Raw genomic sequence first — 6056 nt, forward strand, 5'->3', positions numbered from 1 at the left:
TAGATTCCCATTTGTCAATTTCCAGTGAGGCACCATGATAGTGGCGCGTCGCGGTGGCCCATGAAATCGGGTTCCCAGTTTAATTTTTCCAACTTCGTACAGAAGTTAAAAAGGGCATTTTGGACTTTTTCCAAGCCTCTTAAACCGTGTAAACACCAAATCAAGGTCATTTACAAGCATTCTATGAAGTCTCTCTCAAGTTTTCTCTCAACAAAAACCCTAAGTATCCAAAACCTCTTCTAAGAATCTCAAGAATCCACCATAGATTTTCTTAATTGAGTCAAGATTCAAGGTTTCCAAGTCAAGGTCTTCCAAGAACCCTCATTCAAGAGTATGAATAGAGTCCCAAAAGTGAGAGTTCATCCAAAGCTTCAAATTCAAGGTATGTGGGGTTTTGAAATAGAGTCCCAAAAGCGAGAGTTCATCCAAAGCTTCAAATTCAAGGTATGTGGGATTTTGAACAAGGGTAATCCTTTCACCCTTGTGCCCAAAGGCTTATTTAAACTAAAATTCTCTGTAATTTATAAGATTTTACATGAAATCGAATTGGGGGTTTTCACCCATTGTTATTGGTTGCAAGCTTTTGATGTTTCCCTTGAATTGCAGTCTAATGGCATGATTTTACATGTTGTCTTGAGAAATTGCAGCTGGGTCTATACCCTATGATTTTAATCCTTGACAAGTTAATAGTTGAAATATTTGAAACATTGAAGTATGTGAGTATGTTGAGATTTTGAGATAAATTGCTGAAACCTCCAGATTTCTACATGAGTTATGAATCTATATGCTATCTATAATGTTTTTGATGAGTTTTAACTTAACATTGAACTATGGGTTACTAATCCCTACTTGAGACTTGAGATTTTATGAACTCTTGTGCTATAAGCACCCATGATTTGAGTATTTTGAGATTGTTGAGAAATGTTTTGATCTAATGGTCATTGAGCTTTGAAATCCACTTTCCTACATGAGAGTTTAGATTTGATTATTGGGTTCGTGGTGAGATTATTTCTAAAAGTGGATTTTTACTAGATGAGCGCAGATAATCTAAAGGGAGTAGTATTTAGCACCGAGCGGGTAAGTTACTACGGTTTCTTACCCCAAAACTACATACCACCGTAGGTTGGGCCTGATGCTGAGTTTATAATTATATTGGGCCTAAGGCCGAGTTAATATTGGGCCCGAGGCCGAGTTTGTTTAGTGATCACTGGACCAGGTTATACTCCCTGGCAAGAGTATGACGCCTCTCCCCAACGTGAGGTCTCTTTCTTAGGAGGACAAAACGTTGGACTCCATGTAGCTCGCATGGTTTATGTCGGTTAAGAGAACCTCCCTTGACATTTAAACTTCGAGATCAGTTACCTCCCTAAACTAAAGTATTTTCCATTGAGATAAGATATTTTTCTTTAATCTAAAATACTTTCCCTTGATATGAGTATTTTTTCCTAAAGCTCATTGAAATGAGATATTTTCCTAACGTGATTGAAATGCCTTCAAGTATGTTCCAAAGTTATATGATTTTGAATTCCAAGTATTTGAGTTCAAAAGAGTTATGAGTTCTTGAGCATTGAAGAAGTTTCACTCTCCATGAGACATATGCATGAGCTGAAAGTATTGCTTAAAGTTTTCTTTAGCCTTGAGTAATGAGAATAAGAGAAAAGTACAAATTTCAAAGCTGAAAGTATAATGACTCACAAGATTATGTTACATGTTCCATTTTACATGATTCATAAGCTTCGTAAACAAACTCGGCCTCGGGCCCAATCATGTTCCATTATACATGATTCAAGCCATGTGAGTCATTACTTATTACATGCATGATTTGATTAAAGAGTATTGATGTTGTTTTATATAAATGCATGCACCCCCATATACTCAGTACATTCCCAAGTGTTGATCCACATATACGTCTATGTGCTACATTGTCTTATAATATAGGTTCAGGTGCTCAGTCCCAGCCTCGTCAGTGACTTTTGAGAGACTATGTTTTTACTTTCAGTTCATTTCAAGTCAGTTGGGGACCTGTCCCAATGGATCTCTAGTTCATGGATTAGTAGAGGCTTTGTCAGACTAGTTATTAGATTGTGGTTGTGTTGAGGTTTCCAGTATTGCTTGGTCGTTTGGACCGAGCATTTTTTTCGTATTTCTTTCATATGATATGACTATGCTAGTGTTTGAATTATTTCATCTTGAAATGAATGTTATTAGTAGAAACAGGCTCAAAGGTGGGGCGGGGCTACTTGTAGCCTCAAGCACCGTGTTACGTCCCGGAAGATAATTTTGGGTCGTTACAATCATATGACAAGATCCTTCTCATAGACATTTTCACAAACAGGTTGAGGGCATACCATTATTCAGATCAAAAACCATTATGTTAGGGTTAACCATGACCTATTTAGTAAACCACAATTTTCATGCACCTACATGTGCAAAACCATCATCAAAAATATGTATAAACATAAGTGAAATCATGAGAGAACAATACTCAACAATATGTATTCAAACCCTCAACCATTCAAAAATACCATTTATGATTCAAGAATAACGTTTAAAACACGTGATTTTTATGAACCAACAATAAAGGAAGTGTCACATGCCTGAGTTACGAAGATTCACGAAGAGATTTCGATCCTTAAGCCTCTAGATAACCACATTACCCACCCTAATCTCCTTGAGAGGTTTCTAGAGAGTTTCTGAGAGTGTTTTGATCTTCTAAAGTCAGAATGAGAGACAAATGGTGTTATAAGATGTGGGGTCTTAAGGGCTTGGGGGTGGGTAATGTCTAAAATATCCTTAGCTTAAAAGCTGCAGAAGACTCATGGGAGGGTATAGTTGGACCCCTCCACTGTACACACATCATACGAGTGGTACCTTTCACTCGTCCCTTGATTAGTTGGACGTCACATTCTGTCCAACATACGACTCCTTAGCCTAACTCGTACCCCAACCATACAACTAGTACCTGTAAACCGTATCCTAGGCAGAACATCAAGATTAAACACTGGACAATATATGGTTTGGCATTATACTTCTCGTACCATGTACATGCAACTCATATGGAGTCTTCTCATGTCAAGAACAGAACTTGGCTAATGTGTCACTGACCAACATACGACTAGGGTCCTAGACCCATATCCACACTATACAAGTGGTATGGTGTAAGTTGTATGATGCACAGAAGGTTCAAGACTCAGGAAATTTTGCAAAGGCCAAAGTTCGGGGTGTTTCAGGAATGAAACCCATGACATGGCTTGAGTTGTTTCCTCTTCTACTTTGAATTTAGCATTGTATAATAAGTGGTCTCATTTGATAGTTGTATCCCTCCTTGTCATTGAAATAATACACACTTTTTGACATTTTGGTCACAAAATCCTCAAGTTGGTTGCATCTAATCAGAATTTATTTGTTGCACAAGTACCCAAGTTGACGGGCCTTTTCGCACCACATTGCTGAGGGATTAGTTTGCAACTCCTCCAAGGAAGGTCATTCATACGAGAATTTTCCAACTATTACATATTGGAGATTTCTCCATTGACAATTTCAATTGCTTTCATTTCTTTGGCCCTTATAATTTGATGAATCTTTTTATGTTTAAGCAAATTTGCATAGTTTGATAAGTTGCTTCAATGGCAAGGAATTTTGATTTATATCTAGAGGGACCGTGCTGGCTTTAGAATTTGGTGGGGGATGGAAATGTCTAACGCATTAGAAGAAGAAGTCAGATCAGCCATCGGAGCTGGCTGACTGACAGCCGATGGGGCCATCAGGTTTAGGCTAGGTCAGGTGACAGCAGCCATCTCAAGATGTGGGCCAAGGTTCGTATGATATTATTTTATCTCAATTAAAGATTTAATCTCTAAATGAAGTTTCTACCCCACCCACCCAAATGGCCCAAATTTAGCTCCCCTTCTTAGCGTTTATTTGCAGCAAGAAGCCTTCTTCATTTCAATTACACTAAGAAAACACAAGATGTAACACCAATTTCTAATGTAGAAACTTAAAATTTGATTCCCTAATATTATATTTTATAAAGTTCCATATTTGATGAATAAGCTTCACAAATGTAGAAACAAAATGTAACTGTAAGTATTGTTGAATATTTGATACATTGACCGTGATATGGTATAATTCAAAAACAAATGTAACTCCAATCTTGGATGAGGTTTGGCTATTTGGCTAAATTTGAATGATACCAAAGCATGTTGACCAGTTAGGAATATCACTAAGAAACACAAGATGCAACACCATTTGGTAATAGCATAGGAAGCAATCCTTCTGCCACATCGCAATCAATTTGTTTCTACGTTTGTGATGGTCAATGTAATATATGGGTTTAGCTTTAAAGGATTTTGGTCTACACACTTAAAATTGTTGTTACATCTTGTGTTTTCTTAGTGTAAATAAAAGAAAGAAGGCTTTCTTTTGGTGGGTGGGATAGAAGATTAATTTAGAGATTAAATTTTTAATTGAGATAAATAATATCCAAGTAATCTCTATGTAAGATAATACAAGTGGGGACACAAGACTTAACATCTCAAAGGCAAATATGAATTCAATGTTGAATGACATAGGCAAATTCATTGAAAAGGCATAATGAAGGATAAATATGATCTTTTCTGAAAGTAGAGGGGAAAATATGACCCTTTTTTCCTGAAGAAAGAAGTGTTGAGAATGGCTACTAGAGCTGTCAAAATGGGTTTGGCCCGTAAGGCCGGCCCAACCCAACTCTTTAATCAAGTGGGGTTGGGTTAAATTTTTTCAACCCATTTAGAAACGAGGCTTATAAGCGCAGCCTCACTTGGCCGCCTTAGAGGCCTAACTCGTTAGCCTCAGAGGCCAGCCCATGGGCTGGGACATTAAAAATAATTATTAAATATTTTTAAGTTGGTTATTTATTTATTAGGAATTAGAATTTTGTCAATCTTTTCTAACTAACTAGTTACTTATTTTTTTCTATCCATTCTTTGGTTGTAGTGTTTGAAATGGATGGTAAGCTGCTTTTAGTTAACTTCAAAAAGTTGTTTTTACTCGTGATGGTTTAGTAGTTTTCGCCTTTGCGTAATGCAATATTCTGTTCTTTAAATTTAGGGTCTCTTCTGTTATAATCATGTTGCTTTTATATAGATACTTTGTGTATATCTGTATTTATTATCTTAACCATACTAGAATTTTTCTATGGAAGTTGTAGCTAATCATCATTTCTTTACTTATTACAGTAAATGTCATGAGCTAATTACAACTAAGGGACGATTTAGTGTGAGGTATAACGAATAAATAGTCCAAGATAAATGGACTATTTTATCCTATGTTTGGTGTGAGGTATTAATTAGTACCGACATTATTTATCGCACCATTTACACCATAGAGATGAGATAAATTATTCGTATATATGGTGGAATAATTGACGCCATAAAAGTTGGTGACAATCTAGTACTTATAATATTTTCATTTATCATATTTCGAATTGCTTTTATTTTTTCTGAAGGGCCAACCAGTCCCAACCCGCAACCCGCTTAAAGCTGGGTTGAGCTGCTATTTTAAAAGCCCTTTAGTTAAAAAGGGTTAACCCGTCCTAGCCCATTTCATTCTCCAGCCTGCTAGTATTGGATTGGGATGGATTAGGTTAGCCCACTTTGACAGCTCTAATGGCTGCTACTAAATTTATTAGGCAAGGACCATTTCTCAAGATCTTCAAAAGGGCTCAATTATGGTGGGCTATGACCTTTAATCGGACTCACTTTCATCTGGATTACGCCATACAACATCACAAGAATAAGATTTCTCACTAGTTTTTAGAACTAACCACCATATATATATAATTAACTTAGATCTAATTGTTAATGCATTACATACACCCACACCCACCATATATATATAATTAACTTAGATCTAATTGTTAATGCATTACATACACCCACACCCGCCCCGCATCGATTTAGAAAAGATTATTTCAACCCACCCCACACCCGCATAACTTAAAACCCGCCCGTTGCCCACCTTTAAGTCTATAAATTCTTGTTCGTGCTTTAAGTCTATAAATTCTTGTTCGTGCGCGT

Source organism: Capsicum annuum, chromosome 2, assembly GCF_002878395.1.
Source record: "Capsicum annuum cultivar UCD-10X-F1 chromosome 2, UCD10Xv1.1, whole genome shotgun sequence".
Lineage (NCBI taxonomy): Eukaryota > Viridiplantae > Streptophyta > Magnoliopsida > Solanales > Solanaceae > Capsicum > Capsicum annuum.